General features: G+C 45.7%; 1 protein-coding gene across 6 annotated transcripts in view; it reads right to left on the bottom strand.

The window, feature by feature from the left end:
* The window catches only part of GNG12 (G protein subunit gamma 12), a 121895-nt gene that overhangs the window by 45441 nt on the left and 55682 nt on the right, over window positions 1–20772 (bottom strand). The window contains exon 1 of one of the 6 annotated variants that reach the window (XM_024119808.3): window positions 16677–16770. The exons of the other annotated variants lie outside the window; for them this stretch is intronic. The gene's annotated coding sequence lies outside the window, so the exon portion shown is untranslated. Of the gene's footprint in view, window positions 1–16676; window positions 16771–20772 lie in introns of those variants that run through there. 6 annotated transcript variants of the gene reach the window in all.

Below are 20772 nucleotides of genomic sequence, written 5' to 3'. Positions count from 1 at the left end.
TTTTTTTTTTAAATTGACTCCTCTATAAACTACCTGCTGACAAAGGCATAATTGTAAGAATACCGAAGGAAACTTTTCTCCTCCATTCTTAATTTACAAAAAGTCCCACTTACACCTAAGCTCAAGGAGCACACAGATCCACTACAACTAAAAGGAAAGTTACAGAACACTTTTTCCCCTTGGTTTGTTTTTTTTTAAATTAAGCCTGCAACATCCTTTCTTCCCAGTAACCAGTTTAACCGAGGCTCGGAAGTAGCTGTGCTGGGGAAGGCATCCGGAGAGAGGCAGCTGCCGGGGCCAGGAGGTGGTCAGCCCAGCTCTGCACTGAGGGATGGAGGAATGCCCAGAAGCCTCCTCCGTTGCTACTCGGCTGTGTGGCCGAAAATAAAATCTGCCATTTTTTTTTTTAATACTGTTCTAAAAATAGGGCGTTTGGCTTAAATCCGCCAGTTGGTGTTTTGATTTTTAAATTATGTGCAGCGGATCATGCTTAAACCCTAGTGAGTACCGGTAAGTAATTCAGGGAGGTTGCAATTTTATTTTGATTTCAAGGTTCTAAACATTTCTTCTCTTAGAATCCAAAGGTGAAAGGAGATAAAAGGAAGGTGATAAGGATGTAGAAGACTTAAATTCCAGTTTGAAAGCAAAAGGTAGCTGGATAACCCTAAAGCAAATAACATATTTTAAAAGTTTTTTTTTTTTTTTTTTGCAGGGGCGGGGAGGGCCTATAATTCACTCAAAATAAATGGAAGAAAAACTGGTGAGTTTCAACTTACTCATACCTTTCCTAACGTCATTTCTGGAACCAAACTTCATGCACACAAACTGCAAAAATGCACCTTTATAAGCATAAAGACTGTTCCAAACGTTGGGTGGTACAAGATTTGGTTTTGGGGGTAACAGTTTTAAAGTTTCCCTGATTAGGCACCAATCATAACCAGAACGTATTTCAAGAACGATGTGTCATTATAGCATCTTAATTAACGAAGATTAATTTCACGTGAAATGGGGCTATTTCTAAAAGGCTTTCATATAATGGGACGGGCGTGATCGGGGAGTGTTATAAAGAAGCAAGTATTAATGCTATCTGCTTCTGGACAAAAAAACTTAAGTACATTAAATGTTTGATTTCACTTGTGAATTTTAGAGATGCAATTTGCAGCTAATCTCTAGAGAATAAAGAGTTGGAATGTGGGGTGTGTGTGGGTAGCATCATGTGTGAACCATGAAAGTCACCATCTCCTCCCCCTCTCACCGGAACAAACACCCACAAACCGACGGGGATGCTCTGAAGGTTAAATTGGATAGTTCAATTGTCCAGGAATGTACGCTATGCAAACAATGTCGGCTCCCTGTGCCAAGGCAGAGATATTGTGGGACTTGAGGCTGCTGGCCATGAGGACAAGGATGGTGGGGCATAGTTTTAGTCACTGGGGCCAAGTGGGATCCCTCAGAGAGTGGCTGCAATGTTTCAGTCTCCTAATCTGCAAAAGACAAATAATTACAGAACTTGTCATATTAAAACCAGAGACGAGTGAGTTCCCTTCCTTCCTTCCTTCCTTCTTTCCTGCCTTCCTTCCTTCCTTTTTGGGCTGCATTGGGTCTTTATTGCCGTGTGCGGGTTTTTCTCTAGTTGTGGCAAGCGGGGGCTGCTCTTCGTTGCGGTGCGTGGGCTTCTCATGGCGGTGGCTTCTCTTGTTGTGGAGCACGGGCTCTAGGCGCACATGCTTCACTAGTTGTGGCCCACGGGCTTAGTTGCTCCGTGGCATGTGGGATCTTCCTGGACCAGGGCTCAAACCCATGTCTCCTGCACTGGCAGGCGGATTCTTAACCACTGCACCACCAGGGAAGCCCAAGAGCCTTTCTTTTAGGGAGGAAAAAACAGAGAGAAAACCTGCAAAGTGGACTACAGTTCAATTTTCAAAGGACTCTTCTGCTTGCAAAACGGTGCTTCTGAAGAGGGGAATTCCTGGGTATTTAAGAGTGGGTTAAAGATCAATAAAGAAATCCCTGGCTTTTCAGACACTGGTGGCAGAGGAAGTAGTGTGAGGAGGCGGGTTGCCAATCAAAGATCGATGCCACAGGAAGGTCAGAGAAGGCCAGGGAGGATACCATAGGCTTCTGGGAAGATGGAGTCCGCTTTACAAAAATCTCCTTGATGCATTTTTTTTTTCTTCAGAGAAACACAAAGGATGTGGGATCTTCAACCGAGGCGGCAAGAAAGGGTGGGGCAGGGGGCTCACAGCAAGGAGAGAGGGTGGAGAAGAGCTGCAGCGTCTCTCCTTGGGATGGCGGGTGTTTTATTTGCACCCTCTAAGAGTTCCTGAAATAATTAACATGCGCTGCCATTCTTGTTTTTCCAGTGGTGATTTCATCCAGTCCCTGCAGAAACTCAGAATTAAATGTCATGCTTTTGTTTTTTTGGAGAGCAAAACTCTCCCCCAAACAAGGGAGTTCTGCATACCTCGGAGAGCACGTGAGGCCTGAAACGTTCGCAGAGCGCTAATCATTAACACGTTGCTTTTGAAGGCAGGGCTGCCCCTTTCTTTGCTGACTATCACATTTCCTTCTATTGGATCCTGCCCTATCCTGGTTTACTTTCTGTTTCTCCCACTCATTTCCATGCATTCTTCCATAACACACGCCGAGTCCAGAATAGCCTCTCCCTTTCTGCAGGCCAACTCAACACTTCCTTGACAAACCCTCCTTTTTCAAAATAAGTTCATCTCTGACTTATTTCTTCCAAGGCCTCTCCCTCTTCTCACCCTGGGGAAAAAAGTTCCTCTCCTTCCCCAATTATGCAGGAGAATTAAGTAGGAGTAAGATCTGTAATAAACTGTAAATAGAAAATTGTCTGAGAGCAAAGAATCGTGGTGGAGGTAGAAAGATCTGGGTTTGTATCCCAGCTTTGTCATTTACTAGCAGTAAGGCTCTGGATAGGTTACATGACCTCCCTAAGCCTCAGTTTTCTCATCTGCAAAATGGAGATAATAATGTAAAAACCCTGCTAAGGGCTATAAGGAGAATTAAATGAGACAAAGCACATGAAATGCTTCCAGTTCCTGGAACATCGTAAACACTCAATGGATGTTTGCTGCTGTATTATTATTATTATTATTATTATTATTTACACCTTTTGGATGGGAATGTCACCCCTCTTTCCCCAAAGCATAAAGGGTAGCAAGGACTCAGCGCTTCTAAAAGCTAAAGAACAGCACCATAACGAAGGCTGGGGTACAATTATTTGCTGATCGAGCCCCTGGGTAGCAGCTCTCAGAGGAAGTGTACAGAAGGGAGCAACGGGCCTATTTTTAGGCATTTCCAATCAGGACACAGCGGTTGCTCTGGATGCTTTACCTGACAGGCCGGCCTCAGCCATATCCCCCTCTCTGCAGGCTGTCAGCATTCCCAGGGGGATATAACACAGCCCCAGACTCAGGAATTTTACAGTCAATTTGCCCCCCTCCTGATGTCCCTTCTCCCTCTTGGTGACCTCGAGGCTGGCGCTAAATGAAAAGCAATAGCTCTGCCTCACAAATAAGGCAAGGAAACTGCCTGCTGGTACTGAGTCACTGCTTAAGGCCTGCCTCGTTTGTAGAGTCTCCCAGAAAATGACACACAAAACACACAAAGTCAGGCTCCAAATCTCAGAAAGACTCTGATTCACTAGGGTGTGCTTCCGAACTGGAATTTGGGGCACAGGAGGTACACCACTGCCCAGACTGCCAAGAGCCTACCTATGTTCTAAAGAGAGAGAGAGAGAGACAGAGAGAGAGAGAGAGAAGAAAGGAAGAAAGGAAGGGAGAAAAAAGAAGGAAAGAAGACCAAACCTTTCCTAATAAGGTAACGCCACATGCCAGTTGTGGTTTTGAATTGCTCAGCATCCTGGGATCATGTGACGTTCACTGCAGCCATCGCTTCACGCTTGTGCGAGGCTCTCCGGGGAAGAATGGGAAAGTCTTTGGTGTGCCTCTGGGGATTACAAATGAATAGGGACATGCTCTGCCAGTGGAGCCCCACATTTTCCTGATTAACCACACGGTCTCACATCCTTCCTTCACGCTGCCACCTGCAGGACCCTTGCTTTGTAGCTCAGGCACTGGGAATGCTCTCAGGTTGCTCTGCATGCATACTTTCTCTCTCCAGCTAGGTATGAGCTTCTTGAGGGCAGAAACGCCCCTTTATTTCTTTTGTTTCACCCTGCCATGCTTATCAGAGTGTAATCCACCCAGCAGTTACTCAGTAAACGCTTGATGATGGACTCGGGCTGAGAATTCTACACATCAGTAGGTGATCGCTTTATATCATTAACCCCCAACTTATAAATCGGCAGGGTTTCAAAAGTTGGTTTCAAAGAAGGCACTTAGGAAGCATATTTTCCCATAGAAACAGTGTTATAACTGGGGGTTCGGTTTCTAGGCCCACTCGTTTCTCAGAATATCCTACACATATTTATATACCTTCTTATTGAGCCACATCATTTGTCTCAGACTCACATTAGACTGGCAAGTACCTGTGCGGAATAAACTTCAGTGCTTTCAATTTAATGATTCACTTTAGTACAGCATCAGGGACTTGTGCAGATTCCCACCTCGACTGGATGTATTTCATATTTTACGACACTTTATGTAGCATCAGGTAACACATTAGATACTTAAAAAAATAACATTAAGAGGGAAAGAAATATTTTTGTTCATCATTTAAAAAAGATGCATGCACTTTTGTTTTTGCTTTTGTATTAAAATATTTTTTCAACAATTTTTAACTGCTTATTACTAGGGCCACCTGGACTTACCCAACCATTCACAAACACAGACACATACACAAACATACAACCACACACACACCCTTGTAGTAAGAATCACAGCCTCCAAGAATGGCCATTTATGTTTTTGTATAAATATGAATGTGCTCTGGGGCAGCTCTGTCCAGGATGGGGCCTTCCAGCCAGTCAGGGTTGCTGTGTTTGGGACCATGAGTACAAAAGTACATGCACCAAAAAAAAAAAAAAAAAAAAAGTACACGCATCAAATGCCTGCTGTTGTACTGCTCCCTACAATATTCCCTGGACACTTAGGTAACCAAAAAAAGCCATACCTTGGCCCTTGTTCTCATTCAACAGCATCCCCCAAAGATACACCTAATTGATTTTCCAGCATGAAAAGCAAGACTGGTAGAAAGGGTTCTCCTGTGGACACTCTAGAAGAGCCAAACCAAAACAACAGGCAAACAGGAACCTCTCCCAAACCGCACATGCTAATAAACTCACTACTAAATGTGCCTCTCCCCAGGTTTCAGAATTCACGGCTGCCTTTCTAACCCAAATCAGCATTTAACACAGCACAGCAGAGATGTCAGGTTAATGACCGTGAAGTGTGAGAAGTACCAGTGCATTTGTATCACATCTGTCTTTCAGCAAGAGTTATTATCAAGACACAAGGAACTGTGGTCTCTTCTCCACCCCTCTGCGCCTGGCTCATCCTTGATTGATTGATTGGGCTGACCCTTTAATGGGAAGCTCTGAATAACTGGATGTTCTTATTAGCAGCCGTTTCCTTACATCAGCACTTAAAGAAAAGCTAACACATGTTCCTCTACTCCTCCACCATTGGGAAAAATACAACTTAATCAGGATAGGGATTAATTACCCAATATTCATCTTTCCTTGGTGTTTCCAGATGTTGCTCTGCTTCCAGCTCTGATCAGTGACAAGAGGGCAACTGTCTAACAAGTATAGGAGACTGGGACGAAAGAACCTAAATTCCAACAGACAACTTTGAAAGTATGATTGTTTACTTTTAAAAATTTCACACATGAGCAGGGTACTGTTGTCTCTGAAAAATGCCAAGTGTGCATGGGTGGGATTGATAGGTTTTATGGAGTCAGATCCCAGTTATTTGAACTATCATTCTAATTTGAGGATGGCAGATGTTGGCATGCATGCTGCCCCTCCCCCCTGCACCCCTGGCAGACATCACTAATGGATTGCAGTGCTCTTTCTTGTTGGGCCCAGACATGAGTTAATTAATACCCTTTTCAACACCTGGCTCCAATCAATTGTAGGTGGCACATAAGTTGCAAACAATTAGCTAGTCCTGTTCTAATTGATTTAGTACTTTAATTTTTTTACCTTTAATGCACCGGACAGTTGACTAAGGTATCATTATTTTAGCAACAACCTCTCTATTCTCAGCTCATCCCTCTGCTAATCTGAGCTGCAAATAATATTAGCTATCGGCCACTGCATGTTTATTGTGTGCCAGACACTTAATGTCTAAGTGCCAACTTATGTCTGTGTGTCCTTACAAAAACCCCAAAGCAGGCAAGGGTAGCTTGAACCTGATCTGTATCACAGCTTCCAGCAACTTTCCCTGGTGACTCCCTGGCTGAGCTGGTGGCCTCCCTTTAGCCTCCTCCAGTGCCACCACTGCACTGCCCTTGTTGTATTACAAAAGCAAGCTCATGTGGCTGTTTTGTCTTCTCTATTCAACTCCATGAAGGCAAGACCCGCGTCTTAGTCACCTTTGGATGCACAGCCCCCGGCACGTGGCTGAGTTCATAGTGGGTGTTTGATAAATATGATGTAAGAATGTTTTTGTTTCTGTGTGTTTTTTTAAAGCTCCTGTTTTCAAATAATCTCCAACTCCTGCTCTACACTGAACAGATGATCCGTGACAACTGCTACCTCTGGTGGTTATTTAACATCCTAACAGCAAGGCGTGCGGCTGTGTGGGGGGGCGGGCAGAACTGAGGCAGGGGCCGGGGCAGCCCCCAGGGGCCTGCTGGTATCTGCTCTTGGCCTCACTCTCCTCTGAGCCGTCCAAAGCGCCGGGGTCCCTCATTCTCTGCTTCAATGTTTCTACCTTCACTCTTCACTGCAATTTTTTGTGTGTGCCTTTCTCTGCCTTCCAAATGGGATCGTGTTCGCCTCAGTTCTGTAATCCTAGCACCACTTACTAACATGCTTGTGCAGTGCTGCATAAAGATTCTTTGCAGAGGTTTTTAGTAAAAACAGCACTGGCCTGAGTGGGGAGAGCAGGGAGCTGCTTCCGGGACCGCCCCCCCCACCTCCCGCGCGGGGGCGCCCAGAAAATGTGATAGTGCCTTTAAGCACTGTGCCAGGTGAAAAGCAGGTTACCACTTCTCCGTTCCCATGGACGGGGCCCCGGGCTGTCACCAGCACATTCCCATCCCCCTTGGGTCCGGCCCACTGTCCTCCAGTCTCTGTGCAGCCTGCTCCACCGTCCCCCGTGAGAACCGGCCATGCCCTGCCCCAGCCTGCGGAGCTGTGGCCTTTGTACCACTGCTCACAGTGTCTTCTCGCCTCCTCTCCTCACCACCTCTCCGCACGGATTCTTAGGAGGATCAAGCGTAGCCTCCCAGGGGGGCCCTCTGAGCCCTGCGCTGACTTCCAGCTGACTACCTCTCAGCTCCTTCCGACCCCACCCACCGCCCACGCTAAGCTCGGGTGCCACCTGCACAACTCATCCTCCACGCCCACCGCCGTGGATCCCGCTCTGGGAGTGGCGTCACCATCCACCATCCGGGCAGCTGCCCAAGCAGCCGCTCGGGAGTCACCCAGGCCTCCTCCCCCTCTGCACCACGGCTTCTTGCTCCTCGTCCTGCTCGCTCGACCTCCTCAATATTTCTCAGGTGGGTACGTTTTTATCCCCCTTGCCACCACGCTGGCTGCGACCACGGGCAGCTCCCCACGGGATTACTGCAACACTGTGACAGCTTGCTGGTTAGTCTGCCTTCCGATCCCCGACCAATCCCTTCCTCACAGCCACTGATTCCTGAAAGAAAAATCGGATCATATCCTCCCCTTTTTAGACTTCTTCCCCAACCTAGACGTCGCTTCCTCCCGGAAGCCTTGCTGATGTGCTTCCACAGCGCCTGTAGGAGCATGCCTGTGGCTCTTCTCCACCGAGGGCGCACCCTGCTTTCCTCTGAATAACATGAGCTACTTTATCACTCCCTCTGTGGCAGGCCCTCCAGCCTGCCACTCAGTAGCGATCTCCCCCTTCCTCCTCGCGGCAGAACGAAGGCACCATTTCCTCATGTGATTAGGGCAGATCTAGGTGGGTCTAGGCTAGGGCACGGAAATGACCCCATCTTATTTGTCAGGGATGAATTTAGGGGTGAGCATGTCTCAGTTCTGGCCAAGAAGACATAAGGAGAAGTTGGTTGGTGGCTTTTGAAAGGTCTCTTCATTCTTAAACAGGGATGCATGAGAAACCATTCTTTATCTGCTTTGGCACTGGTGTGAGAGGATGGGATGCCTGCAGCCTTTCGGTACCTATGAGGAGAGCTAGCTGATGCTTTGAGGTCGACATATAGATAGAACTTGATGTTGTCTATGAGCACTAAACTGGTCAACTGGGGACAGCCTACATCTGGACACTTTTTTTTTTAGATGAGATGCTAAGTCTCCTTTTGGTTCAGGCCTTTTTGAGTTGGATTTTCTATTACTTGTAGCCCAAACAGATACAGCTTCTTAGGGCATTTTCACTTTCCATTTTGTCTTAGAGGCACTTAGGTATAAATCTTGTTTCTCCTGTGAGACCATGGGCTTTTTAAAGGCCATGTTTGCATTTGATATATCCTTGTAGCCCCCAAAGGCAGGCTTGGTTATCCCACTCCTGTGCTTGAATGAAGAGCAAGCACTTAGAGTAACTCCTGACCTCTAGTAAGTAAGTACTCAATACCTGTTGGCTATTCGTATTATACTCTTTTTGCACCTCAATTTCCTCATCTATAAAATGGGCATAATAACCAAACCTACCTCATAGGGCTGTTGTAAGGATTAAATAGAATAATGAATGTATGGTGTTTAGCATAATAGTTTGCACATAGTAAGTTGTGTAATGAATGCTAGTCATTGCTATTCCTAGAAGATCCTCCCCAAATTATTATAAAAATAAGACACCCGGATCTCAATCACAGTCCATGCAACGAAGAAATTCTTTCTTTGAACAATGTGAGCAAAGGACATTTTGTGACTATCCCATCACACCCTTCCACCCAGTTATGCTCAAAACACTGTGCTGTGTATTGAGTAAGCTCCACAGTGACTCTCTCAGGAGTTCTGATGTCCCTCCAAATATTCTAGGCTTCCCTTTAACCTGATACTGACATGCCATCCACTTTTCCCTTTAAGCAGCTATTTAAAATTCTGGCTTTGTAAAACAGGGAGCAAGGCACACGTGCTTCTCCTGAAAATGCTTCTAAGGCCTGTCCACTTGGCTTGGCAGGGAACAGAAGAGTGGTGTTCTATGGTATCAAACACCAGAAGTAGACTCATAGCTGCTAACCTTATAGAGCTCTTCCTCTACCCTGGCAAAGTGCTGAGCATGTTATACACATGACAACGCTGAAACAAGGGCCCCGGGGAAGTTTCAGGGTGTCTGAGGTCCGCTGGTGGGAGCAGAGCTAACCTAAATCCATGCACACAAACCCTGGGACACCTGCCTCCCTCTCAAGGTAAGTCCCACCAACTCATCCAAGGCTATAAGGGTATAAGATCACTCCCATTATTCTCTTGGTAGGGCAATCGGTCTTTTTTTTTTTTCTTTCTTTCCTTTGTCCAACCCTGCCACCTAGTGGCCATTCAAGCACACAACCAAAGGTCTTCCCAAAAGGCAGGAGGGACCTGATGGATCAAATCCAAGGTGAAGAAAGAGAGAAATGAAGCACGTTGCCTAAAGTTAAAGGGAGAAGGAAGCCAACATGAACAGTGTGGAAAACCTGCACCCCAGAGTTAGGACATGGTTCTGATTCAGACTTTGCCTAAATTCCACCTTCAGCAAGATGCTTCCTTCAATCATTCAACAGACATTGGCTGAGCACCTACTACGTGCCCATTGCTGTGGCAGATGGTGGGGACATGACAATAAGCAAGGAGGACAAGTCTATCTTCATAGTCCAACGAGAGAGGAAGATAATAAAACTGGGAATCAACATGACAACACTAGTTAATATAAATCAAGGACTTATTCTGTGATTATTACTCTCACTTTAAAAATGAGTGGGAGACAACTACTGAAGCCCGCATGCCTACAGCCCGTGCTCCACAACAAGAGAAGCTACCCAATGAGAAGCCCACGCACCGCAATGAAGAGTAGGCCCCGCTCGCCACAACTAGAGAAAGCCCAAGCACAGCAACAAAGACCCAACGCAGCCAAAAATAAAAATAGATTTATTTAAAAAAAAATGAGTGGGAGAACATGTAAGCTATGATTAATAAACCTTTCTAAGTTTCTGAAAATGAGGTTGTTGGACTAGATGCTAAAAAATTTCTAAAGAGTCCTTCCAGCTGTTTCTTTTTACTTCTAGGACTTTTGGGGTAGAGCTTAGACTAGAAACCACATCACTTAACCAAGAATCTAGGGCTTTCTCTTCATACACAGTGCTAATCAATGCTTATTAATAATAACTGGTAGTTATCAAATGCTTACTATATGTTACATCCTGAATTAATATCAGCTCGTGCAATCCTTTTTCCAAACTATGAGATATGTTTAAAATGGAAATAATACCTGAGTAAAAAAAATCATGCTCTAAAATGGTTAAAAAAAAAAAAAAAAAAGGTTCCAAGATAAATGGAGAGAAGCTTCCAACCCAAACCAGGTGTAGGATTCTTAACCACTATTTTGTCTCTGATCTAGTTACATGGTGGATTAAAAATACTTATGTACTGGCATCCTCAGGTTCTGAGGACTAGAATGGAAAACGGGCCCAAGCAAACGATGGTTCAAAGAGCAGTTACTGTCCAGGAAAATAAGGAGCACACTTCTCAACAGCAACATTGTTTTCGGGGTAACTCTGGGACTTCAAAACAGTTGCAGAGCATCCGGAGCCTGTGCTCCACAACAGGAGAGGCCACAACAGTGAGAGGACCGCGTACCGCAAAAAAAAAAAAAAAAAAAAAAGAGTAAAACAGTTGCAGAGCCTGCGAGGCCACGTGCAGGCAGACTGACCCCTTGGCTTTATTTCTGATACCAAATGAATAAAGCACGTTCCAGCAGTTCCACTGAGTACATCAGACATCAGCAAACTCTCCAACATGGTATTGCCATCACCTTTATTCTGTCCTCCCTGGTGTATCTATACTGTATCCGTGGTGGGAGCGATCAGGCAAACTCCCACAGTGATTCTGCAAATGGAGGCATTGGGTTCATGGGGGGCCTTGCTCCAGAGCCACAGGGAGTTCCTCCTGCTTCCTGCAGCAGGACCACTTCCTCCTAAACCTGGGAAAGCAGACCCTGTGGGACCTGGAGCTTCCCAGTTTTGTAAAACCCTCACCTCCCTGGTCAGGGTCTCCAGAATGACACTCCAGTAGGCCAGAGTGAGGACATACGCTAGATACACTGAAATGTTCAGCCTGCAATGCTCTGCTACCCTTCTCTGAATGGCAAAATCTCACTTAACTTTCTAGGTCTAGAGATCCATGCCTGCCTTGCCCAACCACCACCCCTGCTGCAAGCCAGGTCTGCCCATCATACGAGCTGCTATGCTCCCATGGTACCTAGCACGAGATCGAAATCACTGGTTTGTCTGTCTGTGGACTGTGAACACAGAATATGGACTGGGTGCCTTACCCATCCTTATGCACTCAGTACCCAGCACCCTGTCTGGATTGCAGAGGTACTGACTTGCAAAGAACTGGAAAGTAGAGCAAGGAATTCCAAGGCTGGATGAGGCTTAAGAGGTCATTCGTTTCAGCTACTGCCCAATATAGGATTTCCTTTGAAATGTCATTAAAGAAAAACAAAAGTTTAAAAAAGTATGTGTGTACATTCATACATATACGGCATCCTTCTACCAGAATGAAGCGCATGGTGGTAAAGACACAAAGAACAAGATCCACTCAGGTCTTCTTTTTTGAGAGTTAGCCATCATCTTTCTTGAGAAGTTGTGTTTCCTCCTTATTTTTCAAGAAATGCGTGCTACTTAGAGAAAAATGTGTGAGATACATTAACATGGATACAAGATAACGAAAGTTAACATGTTGCTATATTTCCTTATCTTTTCTCTATGAGTTTTTAAAGTAGCTGAAATCACACTATATTATACAATTTTATGTTTTGCTCCTTTTCAGCAGTGGCATTTCCTAAAGTGATTATAATCTCTTCATAAGCATCCTGTTTTAAAACTTTTATTTTGACATAATTTCAGACCTAGAGAAAAGTTGCAGGAATAGTACAAAGAATTCTCTGATACCCTTCACCCAGATTGGGATTCCTCAAATGTCAACATTTTATTATATTTACTTTAATTTCCCTGCACTCCCCCTCTGAGGGCGGGGGGCGGGGCAGGGCAGGAGAGAGAGAGAGATGATATTTTTTACCCCTAAATACTTCAGTGTGTATTTTCTACAAATAAGGAGTTCTCTTATTAAACAACCTCACTACAGTTAATATACTGCTGTTATCCAATCTGCAACCTTACTCAGATTTCAGCAATTCTCCCAATAATGTCCTTTACAGCAAAAGAAAATCCAAAATTCTACGCGGCATTCAACTGTTTTATCTTTTTAATCTCTTTTAATCTGCGACAGTTCCTAAGTCTTTGTATTGATATTTCATGGAATTGATATTTCTAAGAGTAAAGGACCAGTTATGTTGTAGAATGCCCCTCAATTTGGGTTTGTCAGCTGTTTCTTCCTGATCAGATTCAGGTTTTGCACTTCTAGCCCATAGAAGTGAATACACATAATTTTTAACGATTTCAGTAAGATTCCATTTTACGTAGGCATTTCCTGATTGCAGAATCTTGGGCTCTTTTATAATTTTGCTATAATTGCAAAATGAAGCTCTTTCTCTTTCTACCTACCAACTATCTATTGGCCTTTCTCCATTCACTTCTATATTTAAGGATATATTAACAACTTTTTCTAAGATGCTCCTGTCAATGTGCAGTCCCACAACTGATAACCGGCCTTGCACACTGGTATATTATAAGATATATTTTAATTTAGGGAGACAAAAAATAATATTGCACTGCTGTTTCAATAAACTTTGTCTTAAAGTGTGGTTACAAACAGCACTGTTCCTCTCATGATTGATCCTGAATACATGTGTTCGTTTGTTCACTTGTTCATTCTTTTGTGTGTTCCGTCATTCATGCAAGAAATCTTCAGAGTATCTGCTTTGTGCCAGTATTCTTCTAGGTGCTGACATCAAGCTCTTGTGTAAAGAAATAAACACGGTAATACAGATTATTCTAAGGGCTATGAAATACCCCGGTATCAAATAACGAGAGGGGGCGCTCCAGGTGGAGCAGGCAAGAGCCTGGTGCTCTGAGACAGACACAGAGGCGGTATGGCTGCAGCTGGAACGCACAGAGGAAAAAGGGAGCCTCTCCAGCTCCATCCCATAATACCTATCATGACTATCCTCAAAATGTCTGCAAAACCTGCCCTTTACCAAAAACATGAACCCCCAGATCAACCAAGCCCAAGTATGCATTTCTAAAGTGTGCCCTTCTCCTTCCTGTTCGTCCTGGTCAGCAGAGTCTGAACTTCAGGGTGCGGCCATTTGTGAATAATAATGAAAGCTTGAAAATGCCCAGAAATTAGAGGGAACTTACAAACCATTCTGATGTTGCTCAGCCTTGCAGTTACCTGGACATCAAGGAATCATTAATGAGTCAGGCTGTCTCAACATTAGATTAATGGCCAGTTTCAACAGTGGAAAGGGGACAGATGGCCAGGAAGAGAGAAAAGGTGTGTGTGTGTGTGTGTGTGTGTGTGTGTGTGTGTGTGTGTGTGTGTGTGTGTGTGTGTGTGTGTGTGTGAGAGAGAGAGAGACTAATCCTGGGAGAAATATATCCCCCCCGCCCCCACCAAATAATGCCTATTTAGTGCTTAGGGCAACTGGTTTCCATACACTTGGGGAAAAAGCAAACAGATGATACCATCAAAAAATTGTTTTTCGGGCTTCCCTGGTGGCGCAGTGGTTGCGCGTCCGCCTGCCGATGCAGGGGAACCGGGTTCGCGCCCCGGTCTGGGAGGATCCCACATGCCGCGGAGTGGCTGGGCCCGTGAGCCATGGCCGCTGAGCCTGCACGTCCGGAGCCTGTGCTCCGCAACGGCAGAGGCCACAACAGAGGGAGGCCCGCATACCACACACACACACACAAAAAATTGTTTTTCTTACATAAAAATTTCATGAGATAAAAAATTAGACAATATATATAAAAATATGACCAATAATCATTAGAAAACGCTATTAAATATTGAAAACAATTACATTAACCTACAAGGTGTGTGTGCACATTCATTTTCTTTCACATCTTTCTTTTGAGGAAAAACACCCCCAAGGCAATTAATCTGATGTATGAGTAACAAACAGCCTCTTACAATGCCAGGCTCTCAAATCTGAAGTGCACCTAAGGGTTTCTGAGAGCAGAGAAAGGTTTAAAAAAAAAAAAAAAAACAAAGAAAAAAACCCAACAATTAAAAGCATTACTAATATAAACACTACGATTGTATCCTCCACTTGGGGGATGGAGATCCAGGACAATGGAGATGATAAACATTCACTAGGGACACAACTACCACTTGGTGAACAAAAGATAGCAGATGAGATTTCTATTAGGAAGGCTCTTATTATTGAAGACACAACAGAAGCTAAACAATCACGTCAGTTCTGGTAATTAAAAGCAGTTGAGTAATTAACAAAAGATTGATAAAGGTGTCAGGATAAAATCATATTTCAACAGAAGATGACATAAATGGGAAGGTTTTTATATTTCAACCATTATCCTTCTGTCTTGCGTTTTCCTTTTAAAAATATGTAGGAAATAGTAGTGAAATAGCTATCACCTAGTTAGCCCAAATCTGACTTTCTGGAAGCTGTTAGCAGTAAGTGTAAATGAACTAAGGTAAATAATTTAAACTAGCAGCACTAAAGCAAAAGACTTCAACGTGGGCAGTGGTGAGCTAGAGTCTGAAAGTCAGGATCACGCTAATAGATATCCAGTTGGTGGCTGAAATTCCTATTTTCTGGTGGGTTCTATGTCTCTGCCACAATCTCAAGGAGTAAAAGAAGCCTACAGACTGGTAAGGATTGGCCATAACTAGCACTGGTGGCAGAGCTTTGGCAAAAAAGTCCACTGCAGTTTAATAGGTGTGAGCCTTAAACCTAGTGGCATTTTAACCATTTTACTCTTTACAGATATTAAAAAAAAAATCCTAACCCTAAGTTTAGAATAACTGTTTCAAGGCAAAAAACCCACCCCCAAACCCAAAAACCTTATACACCCAGCCCCTTTCACTGTCCTAACTCATCACAGGCTGAGAATTTCCAGATTATCAGTCATGACAATGATGCCTGAGGGCTCATTTTACACAGTTCTCTACTTCTCCACCAGGGGGTGAAGTTGGCCAGCATTTAACTGAAAGAGGAAATTATTTTCAAACTTGGGTACCCTTTTGCATAGTGGTAGAAAGACGTTCACATACAAAAAGGGCCTTTCCCCTCCTTTCCCGTCTTCTCAGTACATTTAATCCTGACTGATTAGCAAAGCACTCCAGCCCTTGTACGGCATGAGAGGGAAGGGACATGATTACGGCTGAGAGCAAGCCAGCACAGTCCTGTAGGTTGGCAGGCCCATTCTCCCAAAACTTGAGATCAGAGTTATGGTTTTGCCAAAGCTGATACAGTTTCAAGGATATTACTTTTTTTTTTTTTTTTCTTAAAGGAGAATTTTCCACCAGGCCTCTTTTAGCCAGCTGATGCCTCACACAGGGCTGGCTCCCTCCTGCCCGGCTCCTTTGCAGGGCCTCCTTCCCAGCAACCACAAAGCCACGGGAGGGCTGAGAGCACCCGCCCTGCCTTCCTGCAGGAACGGTGGGACCTTTCCACCCCGGGGGAGGGTGTCTAGTGGCCAGGAAGAAGCCCAGACAGCAATTCTTGGCTGGGTCTCCCTCCCCCTCACTCATGGGGTTAGGAGCCCTGGGTGGGAACTCAGGTCTAGCTGGGTCAAGCCGCAGCAGAGGGGACACACACACACACACAGGGCCAAAGCCTGTTCCTGAGTTCAGAAGCAAATTGGAGTTTTAGCGCCTCGGTGAAGGCAAAATGGGGTGGAGGGAAAGACGCGGCACGCGTGCTAGCTCTCCCAGGTCCGGGGACAGATCCAGTTTTTTGTGGATCCTGAGCCTTATACAATCTGGGGGCCTCTTTAAAAAAAGAATGCAAATTCGGAATGAGCTATAGGACATCAGAAGGGGTCCTTGCCAATGAGAGATCTCGAAGCTTAAGCTTTATAACCGCCATCAGCTCCTTCGTGGGCCCTGGAGTTGAGCATGTGTGGCGGGCAGGGGGCTCTCGTGAGCCTTATCCACAAAATGGCAATGGGGGGTTTCTCTAAGGCCACGTGCGTTGGTTCAGCCCCTGCCTCAGGGAGTGGGCTACGGAGCTGGGCAAGGAAGAAGGCAGGAGGTTCGGTTCTGCTCCCTCTTCATCCTGCCCGCAAGCATGGCAGATGCTCCATACACACTTGCTGACCCACCAACTCAAGCGGCCCCACTGCTTGGTCCCCTACCCGTCCCTCCCTTCTTTCTGGCTTCCCAGCCACATTTCAAGTTTCCACATCAAGGAAGATTACTGCTGAACTGTCTGTCTGCAGGGGTAAGTCAGACCCAACCTATGAACAGGTTTCCTGCTCACCTGGATTATTCCTCACCGAAGGTGTCCAGGCATGAGTGACACAAACTTCAGAATCAGCCCAACAAATAATGATGTCATCATCATCTTCACAAATCTAGTATCTGGTGCAGCACGGGCACCTGGTCAGTAGGAAGCAAGGGGATAGGAGCTCTGTTGCTCAGGACTGCCCACTGCTCCAAGAGGACCCTAGGGACGAACTGCTCAATGGAGTGCAGGTGTTGCCCTGTGAGAGGAGAAAACCTCCCTGTCAGGAATCCCTGCTCCGCCCTGGCCAGCTCGCCACCCTCCTGACCAAGCCCCGATCTCCAGTTTGGGTCATCTTGTTATAGTCTGGCCCTGTCTTCTCCTCCATGGCCCCTTCAAAGACCTCCTTGGATGCCAGGAAGGTGCCCACCATGCATCTTTATTGCAAGAGCACAAAATAAATTGATATGAATTTAGAGTATCTAGCTAAATATAGCTATGCTTGCATGTTTTCACGGGACTTGTAAAAATAATATATAAACTCTCCTAATCTAGTGGCAAAATCACTTACTCAAAACTTAACAAGGAAATGAGGGGAAGCCTAAAAAAATGCAAAGCCATTTGGTTTAGTTATATAGCTTACTTTCATATATGCTACAGTTTGGTATTTATAAGCAAACCAGCTGCTAAATGTTCTTGTTCTTTCTTGAACAAAACAGTGAGAACAACTTCTTACATATAAAAGTGTCTTCATGAAACCATTTATCACAAGGAAAAAAGTGTCCTGCAAATTCTTATCTGTAAAATGGAGCTAATATTGTGATGGGAATATATTATTTAATGGCCACCATTATTTGGGTGCTTACTATGTGCCAGGCCTGTGCTGAGCATTTCATATAGATTATTTCACTTAATCCTCTCAATAACCCAGTACAGGATTATCCTCCACTTATTAATGTGAAATTTGAGACTTTTAAGAGTAAGTGACTTGCTCAACTATTGCTGGAGGATTGACACTTGTTTTCAAGGCTTTAAAAGTTTTTTAGTGGCTTCCCTGGTGGCGCAGTGGTTGGGGGTCCCCCTGCCGATGCAGGGGACACGGGTTCGTGCCCCGGTCCGGGAAGATCCAACATGCCGCGGAGCGGCTGGGCCCGTGAGCCATGGCCGCTGAGCCTGCACGTCCGGAGCCTGTGCTCCGCGACGGGAGAGGCCACAGAGGTGAGAGGCCCGCGTACCGCAAAAAAAAAAAAAAAAAAAAAAAGAGTTTTTTAGAAATCATCACAACAGTCAAATGCAAACAATGATAATAGCCCATTTATTGAATATATACTATGTGACAGGCCACTATGCTGAATTCATTACATGCATTGGTTCCTTTAATAGAGCCCTCTTGCAAGGCAACTGTCATTATCCCCATTTAACAGATGACGAAACTGAAGCGCAAAGATGCTAAACCACTCTGCCCAAAGCATCTCAAGCAGCTGAGGAATGGTCTGAACTCTAGTCTCTCTGCTTATATTATGCCACCTCCCTACTGTAAAATGCACACAAATATTGATAGAAAGTTTGTTTTCAGTAACGGCCCGTTAGCTATTTCATATATAGAGATTTTTGAATGGCCCGGTAAAAATCACTATATTCTTCCATGCCAAGAGAAGAAGATAGGTGAGCAGTGCTAGGGGAGATGAATTCTGCCCTCCAGGCCTCTGTCTCCAGCATCATCTGGGGCAGGAGGGAGGGCATAGGGCCGGGGGAGAGAGGGGGGGAGCTGCACCTCACCATCTTTGTAGACAGCATGAAAAGTAACACTAGCATGTAAACCAGGTTCACATCTGGATACATAAGGTTGAGACTTGCCAGGGGAACCAGTCCATGATGGAACGACCCAAAACGCATTTAGTATTTTCTTAGGCCACTGTCCCCAAACTGACTTCAACTTTAGCTGACCCAAGCTTCTTGCTAGCACATGTCGCTTGCTCATCTGAGACGCTGCCTCCACCATGGGGTGGGGAACATAAACACAGAGTGATCGACTTGTTGTGGGATCCACCGTCACAGTGGCCCAACTTGCACATGACAAAGAAGGTCACCTGGCAGAGAGGCCCAGTTCACAATGCTGGGGAGAAGGCAAACCAACCAGCTGAGTCCAAAGGACACTTAAACATATGAGAAAAACTGCAAAAAAGCAGGGATGGGGTGTCTTTGGAGGGCAATAGGGCACATTCGGCAAGGCTTGATTTTGGAGAGTTGATCAACTGTGGATGGACCCCTGCTCCAGATGCCCCCATGAAGCAAGGCAAATCAGCTCTCAGATCAAGAGACAGGACGTTAGGGTAATGAGCATGAGAAATGGTGCTTGAGCACAGAGTTTCCCAATACTAGCTTTCTGTTGGGATGTGCTGTTGGCGTGACAGCAAAGAAAACTGGCCCAGAGGATTCCCTGTGGTCTTAGAGAACAGAGTGTTGGTGCAAACCTGGCTGCCACTCGAATCCCTGCAGCCCAGGCAGATTTTCTCAGATGAGCCTCACATGCACACTTCTGATCCCATCAAAGGGAAGGTTACAGGGACTCAGGCTTGGCTTCATGAGAGCAGTATCTTTCCAGCAACTCCAAGCATCTGAAAATCGGAATGGGATGCTTCTTGGAAGGGAGGGAGAGAGGGAGGTAGGGAGCTTGCCATGCCTGGACAGTTTTCAAGCACAGGCTTAAAGGACCGCTTTTCAGGGTGTTGCAGAGGAGTTCCTTGAACTGGGCCAACAGTTAATATAACAAGATGCTCAAGTGGAAGTTTCCATTGTGGCAACACGATTCAGCAGATGGGAAATTTCGAAGCCGGGGCCAGACCACTATATGGAAATTTCTAAGAAGTTGACCTAGCTGGCTCAAAGGTCCATAAGGAGGATATAAAAAGGTTCAGGACAGTGGAAAGTGATGGAGGATTTTTTTGGGGCAGACTCCTCGGAAATGCTTTGATTCCCGGCCTCCGCAAGGTGGGTGGAGTGGTGGGAGTCCACTTTTCATCTCAAACCTGGAGACAAGAGTTTCAAAGGCAGCACCTGGAGGGCTCCTCGAGTTTGGGGATTGGTATGTGACACCTGCTTGAGGAACCAAAATGTGGGAGGGGAGCTGAAGCACTATAAGGTGACAGAGTAGAAGAAAGGGACTGCTCGCCCCCTCCCCTGATGGGGGGTTAAAGGGCACCAGGAATGCCAGCTCTGGTCTCTGAAACAGGCTCTACCCACCAGGGCTTCAGACTGAGGATGAGGGAACCCCAAAGAGAGAATCTGTATGGGAACCAGAAGCTGCTGGAGGATGGTGGCAACCAGCAGGAGAGGCACTGCCCGAATCCTGGGAGGTCCTGGTGGAATGTGCTGGTGCGGGACAGCCATGGAAACAGCCAGGAAAGCAAGAGAGTCCATTCACCCACCAGCCAGGCTCAGAGAAACAGTGCCAGGCATGACAACAGTGGTCAGGTAAGAACTTTCCTCTCTCTCTGTCTCACCTGGGCAGGCCTGGAATGGTGGGCAAGATGGAGGCAAGTCTTCTCTTGGAGTAAACACTGATCATTCATAGACTAAAGTGAGCATTTCCAATTTCCAGAAAGTATGCGGCATGTGTGTGTGCGTGTGTGTGTGTGTGTCACTTATAGGTGCCGTAGGACTTTTTGTTACCTAAGAGTAACCAGAAACGTCATAGGCCTGATCAAGTTTTTATCAGGAAATGGGGAAAAACACACCCCAGTGAATCAACTTTAAAGGCACAGTGAGAGACGAGAATAAAGCTGTGTCTTAATTATGTCTCACAAGCTGCGCTGGGCAGTGTCCTAGTGACAGCTAACCTTTGCAGCAGTGCCTGTGGGCCAGGCGCTGGGACGAGGACTTTACAGACATGACCTCACCCAGGCCCCCAACAGCTCTGTGAGGCAGGTATTATCACCCCTTTGACAGAAAAGGAAACTGTGGCTCAGAGAGGTAGGGCAACTTTCCCAGAGTCACACAGGGAGGTGAGGAGAGTAGTAGCTCAGACTCGACCACAAGTCTGACATTGAACTCTGGACTCTCTTCTCCCGGATGAGTAGTTTTCAGCAGCCAGTGGTGACCAAAGCAGGATAGGGGCTTGGGATCTTTCCAT

Source organism: Physeter macrocephalus, chromosome 4, assembly GCF_002837175.3.
Source record: "Physeter macrocephalus isolate SW-GA chromosome 4, ASM283717v5, whole genome shotgun sequence".
NCBI classification, from domain to species: Eukaryota; Metazoa; Chordata; class Mammalia; order Artiodactyla; family Physeteridae; genus Physeter; species Physeter macrocephalus.
The sequence above is the reverse complement of the archived record's forward strand: the minus strand, read 5'-3'. Positions and strand labels throughout refer to the sequence as shown.